Source organism: Amphibalanus amphitrite, unplaced genomic scaffold, assembly GCF_019059575.1.
Source record: "Amphibalanus amphitrite isolate SeventyFive unplaced genomic scaffold, NRLGWU_Aamphi_draft 000627F_arrow, whole genome shotgun sequence".
Lineage (NCBI taxonomy): Eukaryota > Metazoa > Arthropoda > Thecostraca > Balanomorpha > Balanidae > Amphibalanus > Amphibalanus amphitrite.
In genome coordinates, this window is record NW_024882121.1 from 45,394 (window position 1) to 56,163 (window position 10,770).

The window sequence follows — 10,770 nt, forward strand, 5'->3', positions numbered from 1 at the left end:
AGCTAAAAACATGCAGACTCGCTTGTTAGATGGTAGTGTGGGACGTGGGTCACTCAGCTTAGATTGTATTATTTTATTTTGAAGAAACCCGAAAAACCAAAAACTCGCAACCCGCATGCGAGGTCCAGTGTGGGGCGGCCTTTAGAGACGAGCGACCAGGACTCAGCACAAACGTGGCATCATGGACGATCGTGTAAACTGTAAAGCAGCGGTGACCTTAACGTGTCCCGGTAGGAGCTAGAATATCACAAGGTTATCAGATCACAGGCTCATGTACATACAGTCCACAGCAGAAGTAATGTGTGGTTTCAGTCATGGGTATGTTCTGCTTCTGAAGCTTAGGAACGATTAGCCAGACTACAATGAAACTTTGAATGTAGCTTATATGTATGTATCGTCACCCTTGCAGCTGCAACTTAAGCTATTGATATCTTCTTTTCGATCACTCCGCATTAAACAATCGACAGTCAAAGCCAACCGTTGAGATTGGTAAAACCCTACATTACTTTTTTTCCACTTTATTTTCAATACAACATAACATTTTCATGTGCACACTTTGGTTTTACACTTAGCATACCTTCCATTACACACACATTTTTTCCTGCCCCGCCCCGCATCGCCCCGCGAAATTACACATATTCCCGTTCTCGCTGGGGCGATGCCCCAGGCCGCCGGCCGGGCCCGCGACCCGTCAACCCGATAGGTTGGCGAGCCGCGCGCCCGGCCGGCCGGCCGACCCTTGATAGTGTCGGCCTCCGGTTAGCCGGGTTGGGTTAGGGGCGGGCAGGACGCGTGAACTACTTTTTCCCGTGGCTCCATCGTCCTCAGCTATAGGGACAACACTACGGAAACAAACACCATCGTGCGTGCACAAACACCGGTCGTGGTGGCTGTTGCCACCCCGACCTCTGCCCCCGCCCGCGCCGCCCCGCACCTCGGTGCGTCTACTCACGCGAGGCGGCGCCCCCTAACCGCCGGCCCGTCCCGCGAGCCACAGGCGGTCCGAGGGACGGGCCGGCGGCCCGGCCTGCCCAGCATATGCTGGGGGGCCGGGCACGGGTTGGCCCGGATGGGGTAGGGCGGGGGCCTTTCGCCTCATAGGGAGACGCCCGTTTCAAGATCGAGCTGCGACCATTTACCGGCAAAAACACCCATTGTTTCATTTATTTGAGCCCAATACTTTTCACTTTCTTTATCAGCTTTGAGATAGCCCAGAAGTGTGAATATCGATGGGTTTCTGTTGGATTGCAAAATTTGAGTACCTATACTGATTAAATGATTTGCAAGTTTGTCATTGCCCTCTCCTAGTAGCACTTCTTTCATACGTATTTTCTCTGTAATTCTGGTAAGGTTTTTTAAGTCGAGCCAGTTCTTCAACTCTAACCATAGGCTTCGTGCTCTACGGCAGTACCAAAATTTGTGGGAAATGTCTTCGAGCTGGTCGCAGTGATCACACTTTCCGGATTCCTTTATGTTCATTTGATTTAACAGTTTGTTTGTGGCAGCTATTCTAGTAATCATTTTATACCTTAGACCCCTATATTGTGATGGAGTTTCCATTAAAGATCCGTACACCTCGGTCCAATTTACGTCTGGTATAACACTCTCCCATTTGCTCTCCCATTTATTGCGATGACTTTTTGTTTTATTTTTTGATAATATTTCGTGTAAGTGACTAGAGCGGGTCGATGGATCAATGATGAATCCAATCTTTAGATCTATGATTGGCTGGGTAATTTTCTTTTTTCCTGTAGAACTGACCCACTGTTCTGGCAGACTTCTTAATAAGGATGCATACTCCAGGAAGTTCACCCTCAACGAGAATGAATTTCTAAATTCTGCGATGTTCATTAACGATCCATCCACTTTGAGCAGATCGTTCAATGTCCTTACCCCATGTTCGTACCATTGGCATATCCATGAATCTTTAAACTTTGTGTAATTAGAGAAAAAGATATTGCTTGCGGTTATATCACTTATGTCCATTTGGAAGCACTCTTTGAAATCAGCCAGGGCTAGCATAACCTCCTTCCAAAACTGGTTCCTTATACCGGGAGCTTTTTTCCTTATAGCGATTGCTTCCATTTGCCATATGGGTATCGATTTTTTTCAGGACATTTTCTGCAATGCTGACCCATGCACTGTTCTTTGACACGAGTCTCTTTAGCCAGCTAATTTTTAAGGCGGATATATACGTTTTGATATCTATCATTCCTACACCTCCTGATAAGGCTGTTTTTTCCAGAGAGGCACGGCTAATTCTTTCATTCTTTCCATGCCAAAGAAACTTATATAACAATGTCGTCAATTTCTTTATTACTTCTAAGGATGGATTCGGAATAGAAATCAAAAGGTAGCTTATCTTGGACAGCATCAATGACTTAATCACAGTTACCTTTCCATGTAATGTTATATTGCGATTCATCCACTTATCTATTTCTCGTTTGATCTCAGTAATCTTGTCCATGTAGGTACACCTCACCCGTCTTTTGCAGATTAGAATCGAAAGAAACACCCAAAATTTTGAGCGTCCTGCTCCATTGTATTTCGATATTCCTCTCTAGTTCTGTTCTGTGGCTGCAGGGTGCTCCTATCCACATCGCTTTTGTTTTGTCTATGTTTGGCTTCAACCCTGAGAATTTGGCGAACCAACCAAGCTCACTGAATAGTGCATTAAAACTTTGCAATTTAGGTTTCAGGAAACAAACAGTATCATCCGCATACATTGCTATTTTTACATCCGTCCCTGCTGGTTTCAGTCCCTCAATGTCTCGATTTTGCTCAATTTTCCTTTCCAGTATGTCCATTACTAATATAAAGAGATAACAACTTAATGCATCGCCCTGCCGACATGATCTACCTAGTTGGATTTCGTCTGACAGGTGACCATTATAAAGGACTCTTGCAAATGCCCCCTTATACAGCGTATCAAACCACTGTATTATATAAGGCGGAAACTTCCTAAACTGTAGTACGTCTCTGATGAATCTCCAGCTGACAGAGTCAAAGGCGGCTTCTATGTCGAGACTAAGAAGGATAGGGGAGAGTGGGGTGGGTTGTATCAGTTTTTACTCCGAGACCCATAACCTCGTAACTATCCGTGATAAACTCATTATTTCCATACTATCTCCTTCCTTGATTCTTCTGCTTTTTTGTGCAAAGTAATTTTTCCGCTACCTCTACCATTTTTTCTTCTACGGTCTGCCGAATAGAACAATGTTTTTGATACAACTTGCCCCATGGCTTGGGTGAGTTGTATCACATGGTGGGGTAATTTGTATCACTATTTCACGTTTCAGGGAGTGTGCTTGCTACTGGTTTTGAACATAACAACAACATTAAATGGGGTTAATACAATGTATATGCTCAAAGGCTTCACTTTTACTAGACCAAACTTGGGTCAATCCGAACGAAACATCGAAACGAACGAAACATCAACAGACTAGACGCAAAAGTGGCCCGTTAAGAGCAAAGAAGCCAACACATTGTGCCGAAATGGAACGAGTATTGACTAGCTACCTACAAACGCGAGCCAGGGCTTAGCTTTTGCGATCAAAAGCAACATACCCATACATACATACATACATACATGTTACAACATACCCCACCCGGCTCTGATACAACATGTACCTCGCCGCCATCTTGGAAAAACATCCTCGTGCTAAAAAACAGCGGACAGCTGGAGAAATCCATTTTCACTCACGCAGCCTTAGAACCTACCCTCACCACCGCTACGGAGATCTTTCAATTTCGTGCAAATATAAATGCCCAAAACACACATTTTCTTGCAACTTATTTTTTTAGAATGACATTAAAAAAAACATAAAATCGGCTCTCACCTCGAGACGCGTCCACCCAGCCACACGACAGAACAAGGAAGGATGGCGCCCGGAAAACCTCGTCGGCTGGTCGTGTCACGAGCGCCAACTATTGTATAAGTTTGGCACAATTCGCCCTGATACAACTTGGACATGATACAACTCTCCCCGCTCTCCCCTACCTGATGCGTGTTCATCTTGCATGCATTGAATCGTATCGTATATAAGCCTTATGTTATCTCCTATAAACCTATTTTGGAGGAAAGCAGTCTGATTTGCGGCAATTATGTCGTTTAGTACAATTTTTAATCTGTTTGCGATCGTAGCAGATATAATCTTATAGTGCACGTTAAGCAACGTTATAGGTCTATACGACTGTACTAACTCACGTGGTTTGCCTGGTTTTGGGAGCAGTACGACTATTCCCTCCTTCATTGTTTTTGAGACAGACCCCTTGCGAAAGCAATGCTCACACATTGTTATAAAAAATGACTTCAAATCAGCCCAGAAAAATTTGTAGAACTCTACTGTGAAACCGTCACTACCGGGGGAAGTTCCATTTTTCATACACATGAGCGTCTTCCCTAACTCTTCGACAGTGATTGGCTTTTGCAACTCACATTTCTCTTCCGGCCCTATATTTCTAGTTTCTATGTCATTTAAATACTCGCTGCACTCATCCTCGTCTAATGTAACATCTTTGTTGCTAAACTTGTTCTGGAAAAATTCTTTGAAGGCTCTTAAGATTTCTGTTTGAGATTCTTTAATACCGCCCCTGGTTTTTAAATACGCAATCCTCTTGCTGTCAAATCTCCTTTTCTCTAGCGTTAAGAAATACTTTGACGGCTTCTCAGAGAGTTGCCTCCAAATTGCTCTCGATCTAATAACGCTTCCCTTGAGCCTATGCTCCCTTAGATGTTCCAATTCCTTTTTTTGTTCCTGCAGCTCCTCCATTTTCTCGGGATCTCCAAAGAGATCCACTTCTCTCTCACTCATTACAATGGAGGCTTGTAATTCTTCCTCTCTTTTCCGCTCGGTTCTCCTTTTATTGATTCCGAAAGAAATCGTTTCCCTACGTATAGTAAGAAGCAAAACTTCAAAGAAAAGGGAAGGGTCTATCGACATTTGCACTGTCGCTGGATTTAAGTCTACATACTTCGGTTCGTAAACTGGGAGTGCATATTCACGAACTACCCCAAGTATAGTCTGCTTTACAACTTTGACGTACCCTTTATCATTTAAGAGGGAAGCATTAAATTTAAACAGGCCCCTTCCTTTAGTTTGTTGCGTTAAATTCATATCTAGCGTTACTATCGAGTGGTCAGATCGATACCCTGGTAAAATATCAGTTTTCGTAATGTACCCCTCCAGACTTTTACTAATAAGAAACATATCGAGCCTTGCTTGTTTAACTGGTGGACCGTTAACTCTCCATGTGAAACGTTTAGCATCGGGATTTTTCATTCTGTAAATATCAATGAGATCTTTCTCAGACATAATCTTCTTAACACATTCTCTCGCTCTCGTGTTGTTGTGTCGTCGATAGTTGAAATTATCCTGGTTCTGAACAAGCGTTAAATTGAAGTCCCCACCAATTATTAGGGGAACATTTTCGTCTGCAATGCAGTCATTGATGCGCGTAACCAATGATCTATAGAATTCCGGATCATCGTTGTTTGGTCCATATATGTTTACTAAACAGAAATCCCAGCAGTTGTCTATCTTGGCTCTGGTGACAATGAAGTTGCCGTTTGTATCTAAAGAAGTGCTACTGAAGCTGACATCCACACTATTGACTAAGATGGCCACACCTCGCGCATTGTTTGTGTAAGGTGCTACAATGACTTCGTTTCCCCAACAGTTTCTAAAAAAAGGGATTCCAATTTCAGTACAGTGTATGTCCTGAAGCATTGCTATGTTAACTTTTTGATTCCGTAAATGGCTGAAAACATCTTTTCTTTTCTTGTAGTCCTTCAATCCCCTACAGTTCAACGAAATGATTCTTAGTTCATCCATTTAGGATAGTATTTTCTCTCTCTCGTTCTCTTTGGCCAATGTTTTGAGCTGGAAAGTTTGGCATCTCTGCATGATAAACGGTAGCAGCTCGTAAAGTAGCAGTAGGGGAAGTTGGGGGAACGCCGAATACTTTTTTCTGACGCCCGTAGCACGCAAGGTAGACAACATAAGCTATTCTTGTTGGCGTCATTCGAGAGGCCAGTCTTTTGTCTTTCAAACATACCAGGCGCATTTGATGAATTCGCATACCGTTAAGCGCAAAAACTAAAAATATCAAATAACTGACTTTTTCGGCGTTGCCCCGGACTGCGGGGAAAGCCGAAAATGGGATAAATGATCTACGAGGAATGCAGACATTGATGTTTTGCCAATTTATCTCAAACTTTATACAAATTCATCAAAGCTGACACGCGTTTTAAGAGCTTGAGGACGCTTGGTGCACACTGGAAGTTATAATTGTGTGATATAATAAAAAAAATGCTAGGTTAATCATTCCTTATAGGTAACAGGCCGTTGTGCCGGCTGAAAGTGTAATTTGTTTGACTAAAAATACGCGTTGCTATTCTACAGCAGTAAAGTCCACGTAGCGTGCTTTAACGTGCGTAATTGCACGTTTTCGGCATTACCCCAGCCAGCCATACTTTCATTTGCAGGCCCATAACTTTTAAACGTGCTGTATAAATTTCAAATAGGCAGCACACTTATGCAAAGACATGCTGAAGATTACTTGACCGAATTGGCCAGACAAACGGTAGCATAATGAGTAAGAAATGCAGCTTCAAAGGCGCATGTAGTACAAGGGAAACGTACCTTGAAAACGCTTTTAGCGCCCTCACAGCCGAAGTATTCCAAATGACAACTCGTAACAAACATGCGATAATTGTAGTCACTTAAGCTTCAGAGCATCACTGAGACGTGGCATCCATGTCGTACGGTTTTAGAAATATCTCGAATTTCGGCTTTGCCCCAACTCCGGCATTGCCCCAACTTCCCCTATCCACACAGAAGAAAACAATGAAGAAAAATATGTGTACAATATTTCCGAACAAGCAAACCCCTAAACACAGACACTTTAAAACTTAGTCTAAACGGCATTGCTTTGATCGACCTTCGGCTCAGCTCCAGTAGGAACGAATATCACGTGCACCTCTACCATTGCCACCCCCTCTTCCCCGGGCGTACGCCGCCGTCCTCCCACTCCCACGCTCCGTCATATGAATCGCCCTCCCCGGCGGAGCACCCGCACCCCGAATTGCCGGAGTCGGCGAGAGATGGCGCTCCCAACCCGCTCCACCCCGCCCCACCCCATCCCGCGAGTGACCTGCCGGAACACTGGACGGTCGCCGGGCGGCGAGTTACCTAAGTGTGGAACTACCCAGCGCCGAGCCGGCCGGATGACGTCACACCACGGCCAGTGCCGGCGCGGCGGCAGACTGGCCGAGATTGGCATGGTCTTAACTTGGCGAAGAGGCATCGGACGCCAAACTTCTGCTGCAGCTATTAATCACATTTCATGCGTTTCTTCCATGTGTATGAGCTATCAAGTCCTTCGAATACCTAATGTGTAGGTGAGCGTACCTGCATTTAGCAGTGTGTGCTATGCTATGTGGATGGGCACATCCGACAGTCGACACACTGCGCAATGGATTCCGATATTGCTTGGCTGATTCTGGCTTTGTGTCTTCGAACGAACCATTGAAAGAGAGGACGTCATTTTTAAAGGTTGTTAGGTGCACTCAAACGTTTTAAGATAAGCAACTGCTGAGGCCTCTTGCACCAAACTACCTAGCTAGGTAAAATCGAAAAACCGGTTTCAGAATAAGCTAATCTAACGGTGGTAAATTTGTTTGCAATAGCCCAATACATAATCCTACATGTGCTTGCTAAATTTTGCACGCAAATTGTTACATTTGAGACTTAGACTGGGTAAACGATGCAAAATAACCCAAGCATTGGTGCAAGAGGATTTTGGTGCAAGAGGCCTCTGATTGAATTTCTGGCGAAGGTTAGTGGAACGCTCTGTTTACAAATGAGTATCTACCTACCTAGTACCTACCTGCAGTGGCAAATAACTGGGTCGCGGTCAGTTAGGCATGATTCACGAAGTCCCTTATCTTTTATTAGACGTATTAAGCCCAATGTGCAACATTTGCGTCTTTTCGCGTTGTATCGGGTAGCAAATGAGAAAATCTGCTTCTTCTCCACAGCCCTCAATTCAAGAAACCGTCCTTTTCCTTATCGCATTATTCCAGAACATAATTTTCAAACATGGGTATCTTCCCCACAAAAAACTGAAGCAGTTTCCTTCGGCTCCAATGCGCCGCTCGCCCAGGGAGACGGAAGTGTTATATTCTCGGCGGTCCAGTCTGCATTCTGCAGCACACTCAAACTTGGCGGACCCCCAGCGCACGACTGAACGATTCGTATTGTTGTGAGTGACTGTGACAATTCACTGGTGGTTTCGGAATAATTAACAGGCGGCGCAGCCCAGTGCCTCTTACAATGATTTACAGTGGCGAATGCACTATTGCAGAGAAGAAATGGATTGAGCAGATGCCCAACCTCGCTGTATTATCAACTAAACATTAGGTACGCTTTACATTTTAATCAGGCAATCATGTAAACAAACGACTTGCGAGTTGCGACCCTTCCGCCTTACATAACTCGGCAGAATGCCCCTGGCCCTGAGTCGGCTAAACTACACTGCATCTCTTCAAACCTTAAGTATTTTACAATTTACCACTCAGCTATGCAACAGGCTTATAATTCACTGCTCAAGTCTCAACCCCTTTTCCCTATCATCTTTTTGGCACCGTCAATCGCCATCTGCGCTGCCCACTGTCCAGCAAATAATCCGGCCGTCTCCAGTTCTCTGGCAGGGGCTTCCAAACTCAAGCGAACTCGCCGAAGTTTCGCCATTCAATGCGCAGGATCTGTACAATTGAGTTTGAGAGCCTCTGGGTTGGCTCGGCGCGCCTGCGCCGCGCCGTTGGTCCGGCCAAGTACGCGAGTGACGTCATGCTATAAGCGTCATCCGCCGACCAAAGTCACCAATCAGAGCCCTAGAATCGACTTGCAGTTCCACACTTAGGTAACTCGCCGCCGGGCGCGCTCTCCCACGCTCTGCACCCCGCGAGCCCTCCCCTCACCCTCTACCCGAGGCCGGTCTGACGAGGGCGCGGCCGACTCTCCACTCTCTCTGAGCTCCGGCCGAGCTCCACCACCTCCGCCTGGGAGGTCAACCACGGAAATCGGGCCAGGTTGACAGTCCATAGGCGGCGCCAGTTCAGAGACTCGGTCAGCCAGTACAGGCCGCGAATATAGGACAGCCGTCCCCGCCGCAGCAGACGTCTCACTCGGCCCGCCGTTGTCCAGCTCCCCGGCGCCGCCACGCTGCTGGGGCCCCTGAGGGCCCGGTCGCGAGCTTTGAGGCAAGGGCGGACTCAGGTAAGCGGGTTGGTTGGTATTCTCAGCCGGCGCCGGTCCACCACCACCGGCCCGCGCCGCCCCGCTCCCACCAGCACCCGGCACCGCCCGGTCAGCGGCCGTCTGGCAGTCTCCGGTCGCATGGGCGGCGCCAGGCACCACCGACGGGGGGAGCGGGGGAGCATCAGCATCCTGTCCCGAGAGAAGCCTGCTGAGACGATCCAATTCTTCTTGGCTTCTAACTCGACTGAGTCTCTCACCTCTGCTGACGGCATACAAAATCTCACCGCCTCGAGATTGTACAGAGGCTATAAGACCTTGTTTTCGTTTTTGCAGCAGCTGATTGAACAGCTCCTGTCTCAGTGGCGTCAACAACTCATTTATGTATATTCTTTGACCTCTTAATCTATTTTTTGACCGAAAGATGAGGTCTCTGAGCGATCCCTTCTCAGCATTGGTGAATTTCACCAGGACTCTGTCTCGGTTCAAACGTTTGATGTAGGCGATTTCTCCTGGGTGTACGTCCAATTCAAGGCAACGGTTGATCACCGCGGTGATGACTGATCTCAGACGATCATCTTGGTCTGGGAGATGGAGGTCTTGTCCAGCGAATACTAGCGATGATAGCCTATTCGCTCTCTCTTTCTCCTCCATCTCTCTTTCTAGTTGGCATATACGCGCTTTGATATCTTCACACTCGCAGCGAGTCATTTGCATTTGCTTTTCTAGAGTGCCAACTTTGCGGGATGCGGCCGTTATTGATTCGAACGCGAAGTTCAGAGACTCTTCTAAGCCAGTTAATTTTTGATCGAATGACTTCTTGATCTCTGAAACAGCCTTGCCTGTTTTTTCCTGGATAAAAGCTTTCAGCTCTATTACCACATCCTTCAGTGGTGGCTCACCTTCCTCCTTATCCGGCGTTCCAGATTCGTGTCTCCGCTTCCTTTGCTTAGTCATGATCCAGGAAGATTGCTTTTCACTTTTCACAGTATGTGCAGTGGGCACGATAGGGTTGGCACTCACACTCCGGCTTCAAATTCTCGCACACTGACCGGTAACGCCACGCGCGCGCACGCGGGCGGAGCGAGCGTCCGTACGTCCGCTCTGGTCGGCTGACCAAACGCAACTCCAACCCTACATTACTTAAGCGGTGGGCTGTACCTATGGTATGAGATGTGTTTCGATTTGTTGAACGACCCCTCCCCCCCCCAAACACACACTTATGTGAAGCGATTATTGTGTGGATTTCTCTCTCTTATTCGACTGCTCACATACATGCTTAGGCTCCTTTCTTTCATACTTCATTCATTTGTGCATCCATTCAATTCATTCATTCGTTTGCATGCTTAATATCCTGTCAGGCAGTGGTATTTACTTTTGGTAGGCATCGTACTGATGTGAGCTGCCTAGAATTTTGTCCCCCTTCATCCCTGCCCGCTTTCTCTCCCCCTATCTTGTAACCTATTAACAGTGTAAGTGTGAACAGTATCAACATTATAACCTATTAACC